The sequence below is a fragment of the Etheostoma cragini genome, chromosome 17, assembly GCF_013103735.1.
Source record: "Etheostoma cragini isolate CJK2018 chromosome 17, CSU_Ecrag_1.0, whole genome shotgun sequence".
NCBI lineage: Eukaryota > Metazoa > Chordata > Actinopteri > Perciformes > Percidae > Etheostoma > Etheostoma cragini.
Genome location: NC_048423.1, coordinates 2,701,348 through 2,717,966, shown reverse-complemented (window position 1 = coordinate 2,717,966; position 16,619 = coordinate 2,701,348). Strand labels below are relative to the sequence as shown.

The 16,619-nt window shown below is 40.5% G+C and overlaps 1 long non-coding RNA gene across 1 annotated transcript in view; it reads right to left on the bottom strand.

Moving 5' to 3' along the window:
• Positions 1-16,335, bottom strand: part of LOC117960589 — a 21,701-nt gene extending 5,366 nt beyond the window's left edge. The window contains exons 1-2 of the long non-coding RNA XR_004660179.1: positions 16,214-16,335; positions 9,865-9,868 (exon numbers count right to left, since the gene is read on the bottom strand). This is a non-coding gene — a long non-coding RNA (uncharacterized LOC117960589). The remainder of the gene's footprint in view (positions 1-9,864; positions 9,869-16,213) is intronic.
• Positions 16,336-16,619: the final 284 nt, after the last annotated feature.

The window sequence follows — 16,619 nt, the reverse complement described above, 5'->3', positions numbered from 1 at the left end:
CCCCCCCCCCCCAAAAGCTACAGATCAATGGATCTTGAGTGATGCAAATGAACGAGGATACTACAGTAGCCTACAACATACATTTCTTCTGAAAAACCTGGAGATAAACACCATTCACATTACGACTGATTTATTATGTGCTCCAGGAAAAAAAGTTTTAAAAAAAGTCATTCAGATCTCTGGAGACCACCACCATCAATAGTTGTTATGGGTGTTAGATAGGAACATCTGCCTAATTAAGAGTCCAACAGAGATATCTCCCCTGAGGGAACTATGCCTTGTGAATCATCCAAATTTTACAGTACTCGTTGAAAGTTTGTTAAAATCCTCCAAGCAGAACGTATTGGATTCAATTTTAAACCTGATTCAGAATTTGGTTCTTTGTCTTCCTTCCATCAGAAAACACTGTGGAACATTAATAATGAATTCACAAAACACATAGATGTAGTAGAACAACTGTAAAATACATGTAGTTACAGTTAAAGTAGTACAGGAAACTTGTTTTTGACATTATACTTTTCCCACCCAAATCCACTGCAAAAGGTAACTGTTCAAACTCTGTAATGCAAACTGTTCACACGGTGCAACGTTGACAAGACTTTTCTTCAGTCAAGCAACGGCACCCAAGACACGGGAATTGCTGTTTTTTTCTCCACTGGGAAGCATACACCTCTGCTCTTTGGCTGCCTATCACCAAAGTCTACAAAGCCCCTGAAAGCCTTTTAACAAGTGAATAAAGGCAGAAAGTCTAACGTCTGTTTTTTTAAAGTTGAATGTGAAAGTGGTGTCAGTCAGTTGGTACCGTGCGACTTGTTAAGGAGCAAAGGAGCGTGGGTGACATCTCTCTCTGTCACACTCTTTCACTCTCACTCATTCTCTGTGTCAATTTCCCCTCCTCTCTCAATCTATTTCTCTTTCTCTGACTAATCTGGGTGTGATGACTTTGTGACAGCTCCACAAAAAAGACCCATTTTGAAGTTGAAATGTGGGGTGCTTTGGGGGAGAGGGGGGGGTCAGAGTGGGGGGTCTTTGTGTGGAATGAGTCAATGTCTGTGTCTCTGTGTGAACATTTGTGTGTGTGTGTGTGTGTGTTGGCGAATGCATGACGCATGCTAAGAGTGACAGGTGGTGGGCCGAGGGAGGGAAGAGGAAGCAAATTTAAAACTGAGCGTGAGTGATGGCTTGATTGCCGAGCCTGATTCAAACCATAGAAGATATAACAAGTGCATATAACTTTCTTCTCCCAACAACTTTTGTCTTTGACTATTTTCAGAGTTGCAGAATTACTCACCCTGCAAGGAAGTTTTTAAAAAATATTTAAAGAACTTCCAGAAACAACCCCAGAATCCATCCTGAAACAGCCTCGAGCATTAAGGGAATAAAGCATGGTATGTTTGGAAGAGTTATGTTTCAGTTTGATGGGCTTGGACCGTTTGGCCATTCCCAAAATTACCTTAGGTGTCAACGTTATGTCGTTAAAAAATATATGTAGTACAACAGTCCACAATACTGGTACAAAAGGTAGCACATAAGGATACTTTAACTGCTGTGTTAATCATAGAAAATAAAGCAAGGACTAACGGTTTTAACTGAGGCACCTAATAAGCAACTTAATGCTTACAATTAACTTTTAAAGTACTTCAGTACAGTAATTTCTCCCCATTATTGTACGGTGTAATTGAATTAAGAAATTCATCTTTCAAATTCAAAACGATACATCTATTTTGTAAGAGCTGAGGCTACAAAACAGGGATGTTAAGGAGATTAAGTGCAATGCTCAAGGGCACTTATCCCTCCATCCATCCATCCATCCATCCATCCATCCATCCATCCATCCATCCATCCATCCATCCATCCATCCATCCCTTCACGCAGCCTGCACACCAAAGAGCCAAGGAGTCCTTGAACCAGCTGGCCAGCTAGTGATCCCTCTATCCCGCCAACCTTTTTGGCCACAGCTCCAAAAAGTAATTGCACCTCTTAAGAGGCCAAAATGGCCAACACACACACACAGGCACACACTCCCTCTCAGTTTTGCTCATTTTCATTGTCCGTCTTTGTTTCATCCTTGCTCTATATTTCTCTTCTCCCAGCTCTGACAGAGCCAGCAGTTAGGATCTGTTGTAGAGTTTTGGACTAAGAACCGTCCCCTCGTTCCAATGAGAAAATGTGTTAGAGTCCTTCTCAATACTAGGAGGTTTAGTGTGTGTGTGTTTGAGATTTGTGTGTTACAGAAACAGATGTAATATCACAGAGAACATCTGTCTCTAGTGTGTTGAAGGGGGAAAAGGATATGCAAAGCTCCGAGCTTGGCGGGGGTTATATGTATGTGTGTGTGTGTGTGTGTGTGCTTTTGTTTGAGTGTGTGTGTTTGATCCCATCCCTGCATACTGTATTCAAGACTACTGTATTTCACGGATAAATGTCCAGAATCAACATCCTCTCTATTTATGAATCCAAACATTTATTGTACGATTGTGCAAATGCTGCCTTCACTGCCTATTCATTGCTGTCACATTCAAACATTACAAAAATGGTTACAGTAAGATGATGTGACATGAGCAAGCTTCTGAGGAAAAGCACCATGCAACATTTAAACCTCAGCATGTGATTTGAAAGATGTGGTTGCCAGTCTAAAGATAACAGTTTAACCTAATTTCTGGATGTTTTCTGAAGATGTTTTTATCTGACAGCTTGAATATTGATGGTGATTCAAGAAGGTCTATATACGATTATGAGGTAATTTTCAAGTTTGTCTATTTTTGTGCTTTTAGCATAATTGGTGTCATGCTGTGCTGCTTTGAACAATATTCTCTTGGCGGTTTCTTTTATGCCCAAGGGTTTCCCCTCTGAAACACAAGAGGTGTATTGGTGGCTGAGAGAATACAGTAGTAAGCTTTGGACTGGGAGGTTGCAGGTTTGAATCTTAAGCTGACTCAGAAAATGGAAGTAAGACTGAAAGGAATCCCATCCACCTTAAAGCTCTTATTCCTTACTGCTCGGTGTACACACTAGAAGAATGTGTGGGAGACCAGCGAATAGTAAAAGCCCAAATCTCTATGAATCCAAAGTATTATGTTTTTTTTAAACAGCAGTCTTCTCTGGAGAAAGTGATCAAATTAAAAAAAAAATCCTTGAAACAGCATTTGCCGCTTGTGCCTCTAAAACTCTTCTTCGAAGGCTTAAGTCATGAATTTCTGTCAGAAGTAGACCCTCTTCAGAGTGGATGTCACTCGTTTGCTCTCGCGTTCCCCTTCTATTCAAATACATCAACATATAATATTAATTTCTCTCTTTAAACTTCTAACAGTACAAGAAACCTTTGATGCAGTGTAATTATCCTTCCCACATTCTCTGCAATTTCAAATGGTACGCCGCTTTAAATAGCACTACATATATATTTGGCCCTTTGCAAATTTCTGTATTTTCCCAGGTAATTGGAACAGCTGAGCCTGATGTACTGAGACTGTGTACGATAATCTATGTTTACATGTGTTAGAGTGCATGTTTGCGCAAATAGTACCATGTCCCTTACTATTATTTTGAACTTTATAATTCCCTTTAGGTGTATTTTCTCTTCCCATTTGCAGCGCCAGATACATGGCCCTTGTGATTAAAGCTCTATTGCTGCAGAATGATTGTAGGTCTAACTGAATCCTTTACTTATAGACCCACAGGATGCACATCTTTTGGGATTTCTTATAGGAACAAAGACCATCTCGCTACTCATTTATAAGTCTTGGCTCTGCCCACTAGGTCCAAAGCACTCGGCTTTCAGTGCCTCCATTCCTGCCCAAGGGAGGATTTCTGCCTCTGTGCTTTCAGACCTCTTTATAACCAGCTCGACCCTAAAGATGCGGGGCATGATGTATTGAGAGACCAGAGAGATGCCTGTTTTCAACAATTGAACTCTCCGAACAAACCAAGAAAATCTATTTTTCACATTTCTGATATATGTGAAGAGGATAGTGATGGAATATCTAATAGTTAATGTTTTAATGGGATGATAGATATGTACTGTCAATAAACAACATTCTGAACAGTATATTGAACCGGAATGCAACATTATAGAAGTTTTACAGACACTTCCCATCTAATCTGTGGCCATAGTATACAGCAGTTTTTTCTGAATCTGCATACTGACTGGCAAGTACAGTGCATCTACACCCACAGTATTCAGCATGACAGAACAGGTACAGTTATTGGGGATCGTTGTGAAACCTTTGTAAAGGCTTTGCTGTTCTTCCCGTCCTTTCAGGGCAAGAAGGGTAAAGGAAAAAAGGAAAGACGTGTTATTGAAATATACGAGAGAGAGCAGAAAAGAAGTTTAGAGAAATGGGAGGACAGATATACAGGCGAAAAGTGGAAAGGCAGAGTAGGGGGGAAAACATAGGAGCTTGACAGATTGAGGCAGAAAGGAGGAAAATGGAAAAAAAAGAAGTCACATCTTCATTGTATTCATGACAACCACTTGATTGGTAGATGGACAAAAAATGTCCTTAATCCTAAAGAAACTACCATAAATCCTCCATCAACCCTACTAAGCACATTCTTGGAGTAGTAGTATGGCTTAAGGAAAAGGGTTGTTGTGGTTGGGCCATGTAAAATTCTCCCACTGCCACGTCGCTGCTTGTACTCCAAATTTCAATATAATTCAAATTTATTTATGGTATCAAATCATAAGAGTTATCTTAAGAGTAAAGCAGGACAGTGCAGGACGTTACAGGCTGTAGCAGGGCACTGCAGGACGTTACAGGCTGTAGCAGGGCACTGCAGGACGTTACAGGCTGTAGCAGGGCACTGCAGGACGTTACAGGCTGTAGCAGGGCACTGCAGGGCCTTACAGGCTCTGGGGAATTAACTCCCCAGAGCTAGATTAGTAACAAGCATTTCTGGGACATGGATGCACACAGATGGAAGGAGAGAGGAAAGAGGAGCTTAGTGTGTCAAAGGATGTCCTCCGGCAGTCTAAAACTATAACAGCAATATTAAGAGCTGTTCCGAGGCAACCTTGAGCCAGTTCTATGAGGGTTGGTAGATGAATCTGACGACTCTGCAGTTAGACAGGGCACCAAATGCTTTAGCTTGAGGACTCAAGGATAGACATTCCCTTTAAATGTGAGACACAATACAATATATGCAGGGGTTTCTGAATGGTTGTGCAGGTAGCTGAATTTGTGACCCGCACTAGATTTTTTACCATGACTTGTAAATCTTAAAAGTCCGATGCAGTAATTTATGTGCAACACAACCCTCATCCCTAAACGACAGAATAGGTTTATGTCACTGGGGCCGTTTTTATCACGTAACATTTAAATTAGCTAGTTAGTGTTAGTTAGGGTTAGTGAAACAACTTAAATATAGGCTCATATTATGAGCTTTTTGCACAATCTACTGTACCTAAACGGTTGTTCTCTGGGTGGTCTATTTCAGTGGCGTGTAAAACGATTAAAGAACACATATCTTAGACATTTGCAAGTCATTTCACAACATCAAGCATTTTATATTGGAATTGATTTTGGATGGTTTATCTTGCCCACAGTTATGTTTCAAACTTGGCTCTGACTTGGCGAACAGACTTTACAAATCCCAATGAAATGTATTAAAGTAAATATAATGGTGGACAGAGATGAAGAAGATGATATTGAAGGAGTTGGTAACATAAGGGATGTCTGGATGAGGGAAGGTAGGCGTGAAACTGCCATTAAGGTGAAAACATAAGGTAACTAATTGACTGTGGAAGCAATATGGAGCCTATACTGTATATGTGTATTACCATCTCTCAGGCATTAACTACCCACTTGATTAGTGCAGAACTTCTTGTGAGAAGTGTGTTTTGAAAGGAACTCATCCATACGTACAGGGGTGCAACAAACCAGTGTCATAGGGGTATGCAGCAACAATTTTGGTGCCCACACCCATCAGGGCTCGGCATTAACAATGTTAAGGGTTGCCCTGTTGCCCTTGACAACCCTAATGTGACGACATCCTAATCATCACCCCTGGTTTCCCCGGTGGCAACCACATTATTGTAGCCCACTTTTTTCTCGTCCTATATTTTCATTACAATGAATAAATCATCATGTAAGGCATTCGAGCATATGCGTTGTTTAAATTGGGTTGTGATTTGTTTTACTACGTCCCTGCTCTCAGACATAGGTTAATTGTTATATTTTCCGCATGCGCCGGGTTTTAAAACAGAAATGCATTTTTCATCCGCAATGGCAAGATTAACCCCAAAGGCCATAACAAAACATGTTAAATTATTATACCTTTTCAGAGAGAGACAGATACATGTGTCGCTGTAATTACAGCTTCCATGTCACCCAACAGATGTAACTCCAGCTTGTAACAAATACTGGTAAAACAAAATCTATAAATGATCCCATGGTAAACCAGAGTTATTGTATAAGTTATGTTTTCCAGCTTCTTCTCATTTATTGTGCATGCTACCTTATATTTATCAATTGTTATTTTACCATAATAAAATTGAGATGTGTCATGCATGGGATTGGTACTAATATCTAATTGTCGCTATCAGCAACATTGGTTTGCATTAAGCTAGCCATAAACCCCACTTTAGCTGCTAGTGTCAGCAAACACGAGCTAGTCTAAGAACAATCTGTTAACATGCATATTCATTTTCAGTAGTTATGGCTTTTTTTTGTTTTGATTCTAAATCTGTTATCCTGAAGAAGTCCCTAACTAAAATAAAAACCTCCGATTTTTTTTGGGGGGGTGGGGGGTGTAATCTAATCACACATCTGGTCCCTTCAGTCTGAAAACACAAAGAGTGCACAGCAAATCTTAATTGTTTAGCTTTGAGGGATATTTGGCCATTCTTAAAGACAAACTATTGTTTTCCTCAGCCTCAAGCTAGATGATGATTGTGGCTGCCTTGATAGTACTGAGAAATTATAACAACACTAACTGTTTTAATCAGACATTTCATCCAGTTATTATTTCTTTTAAAAGCATCAGCCGTTTTAAGTACAAGCCATTAACTGAAATATACCAATGCAGAGCAGGAGAGAAAGGGGCGAAGAGAGAAAAAGATGGAACAGGAAGCAGCCGTTAAAGTCATTTAGGATCCTGCTTTATTGCCAGTGGAAGTCCGACCCTCCAGTTAGATGAGTCCTCGGATGTGAGTACAGCATGTGGAAAGCATGGGGAACACTTTGTACTTATACCAATGTGAGCCACCTTCTATCAACATACAGTAATGCATTATTTCCTAACTTGGCTGCCTCTGATGTGTAAACTACCGGCCAAAGAAAAAGTCTTTGGGCTGTTTTTTCTCACAAAGGACTCGTACATAACAGGCTGACTTTCAACCACTACGTGGAAGTGTTAAATAGATCTAAGAGGCACATTTCAACGCTGACAGATCCATTCTTCAGCTGAAGACCTGTCATTACAGCTACCAAGATACAAGACAACGCTACATGTAGCATCATTATAAAGCTGATTTTTCAGCTGCTGTGTTAACAAGCAGCTGAGCATTTGCTGGATGATAAACAAGATGTGGCCAAACTCCTAAACCTAAAGAAATGCCTGTAGCAGTGGGAGATAACTGCGAACTTCAGCATACTTTAAAAACACAGTCTTTTTATCTTTTGGAATATGTAAATATCTGTTTATGTTAAGAGAGCACTGTAATACACTAGAAAGCGTGGTGCAACACAATGCTGTATCGTAGCGGCTCTGATCCTAATCACACTGCTGAGTTTTTTTTTGCATCCTGCTTTTGCTAGCCAACATGCACTAACCTGTCAATTAATGCAAGCTACAACAATACCTACTGTACATCTGAATCAGCTTTGTTCGGCTGATCAAAACATTACAACAAATACATTTACTCAAACTTCCACTGTTCTCCAATCCAACCACAGTGTACAAGGAATCCAGAAAACCTCTTACTAAAAAAGAGGTCCTTGATTGCATTGAACAGTGTGATTGCATCCAGTTTTTATATCTCATGAAAAGCTTTGAATTGCCACAGTTAATGAAGAGTGAGTGGAGGGTGTGGGTTAAAGAGAGGCAGAAAGAATTGATTTGAAAGAGATGTATGTATAGCAAAAGGGACAAATACAGACTGGGTGAGACAGACACAAACAGAGTTGTTCCCTCTGCCCATCGTCTAACCCTCTGGTTAAATAGGTAATCAACTTCAATTAAATCCTAGTGTGTATGTGTGTGTGCGTGCGTTTGAGTGCGTGTAGAACTGCACCACAGTACAACTACACAGGCCATGGGGAGATAAGGAGGTCTACAAGTGCAAAAGAGACTCTAGGAGAAGAGAAAGCACACGTGAGTTCAAGAGAACCAGAACGAAGGGAGAGATAAGAGAGAAGAGAAGGATGAAGTGATGGAGGGAGAAAGAGCACAGGAAGGGTGAGGAGAAGAAAGGAATGGAGAGGACAAGAAGGTAAAGAGGGAGAAGATGCCAGGAAGGGATGAAACTGAGAAAATGACGACGAGTAGTCAAGAGAAGAAGGACGAAGCTTGATTTCACTGATAAGCACATATCAAAGCAGTCTTGGCTGTCAGATCAAAGACTTGGCATCACCACGGAGTCGACCTTTTTAGGTATTGCATGTCCATATGGGCCACTGGGATCGGAAATCAGTGATAAGGGATGAGCTAAACCGACTCCGGTGTAACACAAAGTTCTTCTGGACTCTCGGGGATCTCCAAGACACGGTGATAGGTCAAGAGCCAATAAGTGATGTTAATACAGAATGGCATGTTTTTTTCATTTTTGGATTTGCTCTTGCCTTCTTTTCTAACTTCTAAGTAAACCAACCGTTACAGAAAGGCCCCAAGTGGAAACCCACACGTGAATTCAGAGCTCCTACTGGTTTTTATTTGATCTTTTTTGCATTGTAATTACAACTCATACATTTTCTCTTCAGGGATGAAAATGTCAGCTCATGTGTGTTGTAGTTCCAACTCACATTTATTGACACTTAAAATATTGGACATGTGTCTAAAAAGCATGTGTGCTTCGAATGTACATGGGTGCTTCCTAGATACACGGGGCGGCGGCTGTGGCTCAGTGGTAGAGCGGTTGCCTGCCAATCGGAAGTTTGGTGGTTCGATCCCCGCCCCTGCATTCATTGTCGAAGTGTCCTTGGGCAAGACACTGAACCCCGAGTTGCCCCCGGTGCTGCGCATCGGAGTGTGAATGTGTGTGAGTGTTTATCTGATGAGCAGGTGGCACCTTGTACGGCAGCCCCGGCCACAGTGTGTGAATGTGTGTGAATGGTGAATGTTTCCTGTAGATGTTAAAGCGCTGTGAGCAGTTGTTAAGACTGGAAAAGCGCTATATAAATACAGCACATTTACATGTCAAATACATTCTTTCCAGCTTGTTATCTTTTAACAATTCAGTAAGTACAATAGCAATTGCTGACAACTATTAAATTAACATCGCTGAAGATAATTTGATAGTGTTGTTGCTGGTTGGGTATTGCTGCTATCAATCAATCAATCAATCAGTTAATTTGTTGATCAATCAACCAATGGCTGTGGTCAATGTCTTAATGTCTATATTGTCTTTTTCTAATTAATGATAAATGCCATTGATTACATTACAAGATTACAACTGACCTTTCAAAAAAAGGTGTTAGAGTATTTAAATGAGGCCACAACTTTAACCAAAACACCAGCCATGTAATGCGTTAGAAATGTTGTCAGAAGTTCAGCTAATGATTAGCAAAATCACTTCTCTGCCCGTCTGAAGCTTGTCTTGGATTTGATGTGAGGATTTAACTACAAAGGATCAACAGACAGACCAGTTTAAAAAAGCTCAAATAAGCCGCTTTCACACAACGCCAGACTTATTACATTTCTAAAATAAACGGAACTAGAAATGAAGCTCAGATGGTGTTATTGGAAATGATAGAGGTCAGAAAGAGAAGTAGAGGCAAGGCGGAAAGACTCTGGTAGAGGAGGATTAAAAGAAATAAACAGTAGCTCCCCGTGTTGTATAATGTAGGAGACAACCAATCAGCAAACCAGCCTTACTGAAATGATGGTTCTCTCATCATCATGGCAACTGGTGAGAAGCTTTCTTTTGTTAAAGTCCAGTGACATCGCAGTCAGACGAGAGGTTGTTTTCAAGGTTTTACATTTTTTTCTCAGGGCCACCGATCCAGTCCAATGACCATCGGGTAGCAATGGCAGTATAAAGATAACTTGGACAATTAAGTCAGTGGATCACTTAACAAGACATTCTGTCACATTTTACAGCTCTTGGAAAAGGGAGGGTGAAAGCAACAGGGATAGTAGGAAAGTAAATAAGTAATCGCATAAGAACAAGCAGGAAAATGCATTAAAAATAAATTTAACCACAACTTATCCGAGGGCTTGAAATCAGCAAGAGCCCCCAGGACAAGTGTTGCTAAATCAAACCAACTTTAATAGCCCTGTTCAATACTTGTTAAATCATTTTGCAATAAAGGCAACAGTTTTCTAACGGTTTAAATTCTTCTGAGACTTCCTTCTGATGCTTTTGTATGAATGGCGTTGCAAGCTATACTGTATGTGTTGCAATATTGACTCTTATCCTAGTTAATGATTAATTTTGATAAGTGAAAGGCAGACAACTGCAGGTTTACTTTGGTATGTAAGTTAAAAGATATTTAACGATTCAAAAAAATGGGAAATTAGGAAGTTACAGCAGAACACGTACATCAGGTCACATCAGTCAAAATTGAAAATCAACACTTTTATTGAAAAATACTTTTCCTTAATTTTTTGATGCGCTTTTCAACGTTTGTCACTTTTTTTGAAGTTTTCAACACTACGTAACACTAACTTATTAACTTTAGTTTTCCTGTTAGTTTTGGAATTCATGGTCAACAAACCTCATTTACTCTCCCAAGGGCTAAGGGAGAGACAGCCGAAACAATAAAAAAAAAACACAAACCCAGAAAACAAACAAGATCGTACATTACCAACATGAAGAAGTGCAGAAAAACATCATGCAGAATTAATGAAAGCCATAGAACAATATAGCCCCACTAGAGGGAACATGATTGGGAATGATCCAGTGATGGGGAGCATCAGCCACTGAATAGAACTCATAATTGCCTCGGGACACTTTACAATATTAATCTTCTAATAATCTGACTATACAATGGCCAATCTCTTGACAATTACAGAATGCCGTGTGAATCATTATTATAAGAGGAAACCCATTTTTGCCTGCATTTAGATTGAGTTCTTGAGAAAACTACCACAGTGGAGCTCTTTTTTCAGCAAGGATTCATGTCAGTGGATCAGATGCTGCTGCCTGCAGGTCTAGTGTAGGTCAGCTCTGCAGAGGAGCAGTCACAAGGCTCGTGGGAATTGAGAGTTTTGCTTAAGGTTACTCCAGTGGTGTGACAAGCCCGAAGTGTCATCTTTCTGTTCACTTGAACATAACAGCTGAGCCCCTCCGTTATGCATCTTTTCATCCTGCTAAAACAGATTTAAATCCTCAAATCTGTGAAAGGATGCAACTGATACTTCTATGTGGCACTGCCAGTGAGTAAGAAAGTGAACCAGATGGCAAGACACTGTGTGTGTGTGTGTGTGTGTTAAAGAGAGTAACATGGTCAACTTTTATGCGTACAAGTAAGCCAACTGATTTAGAGAGAGGGCATGAAGGGGCCACATCCATAAAGGAGTAAAATGGAGAGGCATAAACCATGAATAGAAGACAACGTGGCTCTGTCTGTCTGTGTGTGTGTTTGGTGTGTGTATGTGTGCGTTTGTGTGAGCGTGTGTGTGTGCGTGCGTGCGGGCGTGCGTGTGCATGCTTTTGCCTGTTCAAGAGTGATATGTGAAAGCCTGTGCGTAAATGGCCATATGGGAAACACACACACACACACACAGAGCCACGTTGTGTTGTTTATGTGTGTGTGTGTGTGTGTGTGTGTGTGTGTGTGTGTAAATCATCAATTTAGGGTAGTGAAAGTCTGTTTATCCATGCAGTGACCCACATATGCTCCCCAGAAAGGCCTCATCAAAAGCCTCATTGTCCTGCTCCTCTCAGTACCTTCACCTCCTTCTCCCTGTCCCTCAGTCCTCCTTCCCTCTTTTTTCTCTTTTTCACCTCCCTCGTTCAATCACTCTCTCCGTCCCTCTTGGAGTCTTTTTTTATGAGCCAGTCTTGACAGTCTCAGACAGTCCCCCCCCCCCCCCCCCCCCCCCCCCCCCCCCCCCCCCCCCCCCCCCCCCCCCCCCCCCCGCCCCCCGCCCCGCTTTCCTGACTTCCTGAACCCCATGGTAAAGTGAAACCCTTGCTTCAACACACAGTAACACACAGCAGCAGCAGGAAAGTGAGAACTTGGCGTCTATGGTCACTCAGCATAGGGACTCTACTCCATCTTAATCAGCCCGCTGAGACCTTAGAGGTGCCCCTAAAAGCTTTGGTGCAGAATGAGTTTGGTACATAGGGGGGGGCGTACACTATCTGCTTAACTGACCTTGGCTTGAATTCACATCTGTTTTCAGTTTGGCTACAACGACGCATATTCATCTAGTCATACAAATTGTACACACAAGAGCAATTTAAAGCAATTTTTACACTTTATATTTATGATTTAAGAAATATCATGGGGGCAGGTCTATGTTTCTTTCAGTATTCACAATAATATGCACCAGACACAGACTTAACACTTATTTTTCATCCCATGTGGATCAGAATTAATTTGATTTGCAGGTCAAAATACATTTAGATATGTGGGTTGACACTAGACAAAATTTGGTTCTAACGAGATGTTTTTCAGAACCATCACACATCTTAATTTGGTTTGTTCAATATGTAGACATGTATTTTATTGTAAAGTACTGTATCTCTGAACAAAATGTGGACATAAAGTCAGTAAATGCAGTTGAAACAATTGCTTAATCTAACCTGGACCTCTTGAACGATGTTACTGATCCACCAAATTTAGTTCATTTTTAAATGAGACATCCAGATGTCTTGAATTTCAAATCACACAAACTCTTATTGTGGACCAAAGTTTAAGTTTATCCATTCAAAAAGCATTTATCTCATATTGTCGCTTTCAGGCAGAAACCTCATATATCCAAATCGTTTTATAAATCAATGCTATTGGTCACCGTTTCTGTGGGCTGGGCACATATTTAAACAGTGACAAGTTGATTTTGTCTAACTTCGTCTGAGGAGTACATTGTTTTTGAAATTAGTCTTTTTTAATTTCCTTAATAACAAAGGTTTTGGACATACAAGGTTTGGTTACACTTTACTTGAAGGTATACACATAAGAGGCACATGACACTGTCATAAACATTATTTAAAAGTCACAAACGTTTATGACATATTGCTTCTTTTAGTAAGGGTCATTTGGTTTTGTCATGACAAGGTATGGTCACAATGTCATGTCACTCTTATGTAGATACCTGCAAGTACAGTGTTACTCAAACAGCAAAAATAGGACTCTCCAACCACTGTGGTGTTATTTTCATTTTATATATTTTTCCATGATCAAATAAGTTAGTTTATTAAGAGCCAAACATTTGATTAGGTTTGAGAAATTGTTGTTGAATGGATATGGAATATCCTGCAGAGGTGCATGTTTGCCAAGTCTCATATATCATTTATATGGTTGAGACAATCTTTTGACTCTTTTCTGGCTTTATGTCATTTTCAAAAGACAAAAAAAAATAGTTTGGAACTTTTGTCTGCCTGCTTTAAGATATTAATGACTCACTCGAATTGACTATGTTGCCAGGGACCTTTGCCAAAGCAACTGGGTCAGCTCTGGCGAATTTGTCTGATTTATTAATAAAACAAAGGTCTTTCAAACAAGCTGTGCCAAAAGTCCACTTCCTGGCTGTGATCGTATTTGTTGCCAAGCAACATCAGGTTTGAAACTGCTGAAAATTATAGATGTCAGTGACACGCTGGGCTCTGGGATATTAGGTTGTCTAACTATCGTAAAACTCCTACAATATGAATCATACTCACCCAAACAACCCATTTAATACATAAGGTGCAGTGAATGTTAACGGCGACAGATGCTGGCCTGAGGATTTTTAGACAAAGGGCTCTAGCCTGACCCCGCTATAAGGCACTCTACCTGACAGTATGGGATTGTCTTGGTTTCCAGTTTTCTCTTAATGGAAGTCAGCTGTGGGGTTTTTCCCTGTCAGGAACGCCATCAGAATGCTGTCCCACCGGGAAGCAGTCCAGTGAAAACATTAGCTGGAGAGAGCTGAGGAATGGAAAAGGTGAAGGAGGAAGAAAGTGAAGTGGAGGGAGAAATAATGGTCCAACAGAACCACTGTGGAATTACGGAGACGTAAGAGTAGCGAGGGCAGAGGGAGAAAAGACAGAAGGGGTCATTTTAAGGACTAAAAAAAAAAGAAATACTTTGCTTTTCATAGGTGGCATTCTCTTTATGTGAGCACATTTTAGTTTTCTGATTCAATCCCAATAACACAACATACACAGTTCATATTCCTTTTTTGTAATTGTCCAGATAAAAATCAACACAAAGTTTTTTTCTTCTTCGCTAATTTTTATTTACTTGTAGTATTATAAACTAGGAAAGCCGATTTGGATGTGCACAACTCACATAGACACAATGTTTTGGGTGATGGATCCAACAGGAGAATAATCAAAGATCAAGGTACTAGGAAAGCACTCCAATTCGATGCTTTTATCGCCACACAATTGACGTTTTGAGGTTTAGGGAAGAAAATTGGGGATAAGATACATATAAGCTAAAAAAACTAAAAACAGATCAACAAGAACAAGTTTGATAGAAAAATCTTTTGCCATTAAACTCTACTTTTTTCCTCATAAATACAATGTAATCTTGTGCTGAACTCTATTACTTCAATGGGAAGTGGGTCAAATTAAGGCTTGCTTCACTTTGTTAGCTATACGCACGCAATAAAAGGAGAAAATGAAGGCACAGTGAGCGATGCAATGCATGCTAGTGACATTAATCAATAAAACAATTTCAGGAGGAAAAAAAAATCCGTATTTCTACAAAGTAATTCAGGGAGTATTTTATCAACTTCAGTACAGTCTGAGGGTTTACTGGAGTCAGCATCTCGCTGCCATTAGAGTAACTGTGCCTTAAAGCACTTCCGTACCTGCATCAACCGTTGCCACTTCAGTAGAACCAGTACTCCCAGGCTCCCTTAGGAGGAAAAATAGGCCTGAGAGAAAGTACAGTTAAGATGTGGATACTGTAGCAGTTAGAGTACATTCTTTCTTGCGGCACATTCCCATCCACCATCCTTCCTGATGACTTAGCTTGTCCCCACTGCGCCCAGCTGGTGAATCCTCATCGCTCAGGGCACAGATGACATGCTGGCTGGAATGTTTGCCAGCTCTGGCTTTTTTGTGTTTTGTATAAGGAAAATCTTTGGTGTGGCACTCGTCTCCAAGAGAGCTTCATAGAGAGTTCATTCATGTGTTAGGTCACAGCACTGACTCACCAACAGATCAGCCTGTCTTTTTAACAACCCCACGTCTACGCCTCGCCACCGGCTAGCCTCAAAGAAATTTCATGTACCTGAAAGCTTCTATTACTCCATGAACAACAAGAAGTAATTACCTCTCTGCCTGTACCGAGTACATGGTCCATCAGTAAAGAAGTGGATCCCTGACACATCTGGATGATTGCTCTGCACATATTGCAGCAGCACCGAGTCGAGATGCTGCCAGATGGCTGCACAGCCTTTTTGTTTCAATGTCAGGGTGGTCCGCTCAACATAACCACTCTGCACTACCTGCTGTCAGTTCGACATCGATCGATGGAATACATTAAGGCTTCTCTTCCTAACTTGCAGGGATGTTCTTCAACAAAAACCTCATCATAATTGAAATTCAATAAATAATTTACATAACATGCTATTAAGTATAAGAAGTTAAAGCATTTCAGGCACAGTCTAATGGCTCCTGCACACTGCCTGCGTGGCGTAAGCGTGTCAGCTGCGTGGTGTGTCCGTTTTTATTTTGTGCAAAAACAGGTGCATGCTAGAAATAGGACCAATGCCTATTGTTCACATCTGTTTCCAGGCCAATTAAATACAAAAATATGTTCATATGTCATTTTGACACAAATACATACATTTGTTGAAAGTCGCTAGGTTTTGACATACAATAAATGCATATCTAAATGTGATTAAAAACAAAATAATCATTGATTTTCAAATATTGCACCTGCCAATACCCAACAACACATTCTGCAGCCTATTTTGCCGTCAATACTGCCAACGTTGTCTTTGCTGTTCTCAAATCAGTTTATTCATGTTTACATATCATAAAAATGTGCAACTGCTATTACTTCATTTTATCAATGGGAAACACACGTGTACAGACAAGGCTAGCAGCAGCAGCAGCACCACGTCAGACACGTTTCTGGTGTGCAAAGACATGGACGCAACTGACACGCAACAGACACGCCACGCTCACGCCACGCAGGCAGTGTGCAGAAAGCCTAAAAGAGAGAATCACTGAGCGACTTCAATCTGCTGCCAAGAGCTGGTGGAACTTCCAGCACATAATCTCACATTTTCTATTGGGAAGTTTGAAGTCTGGCTCTAGTGGCTGTTATTCTGCACCAAGGCTGATTTTTGGATGAGAG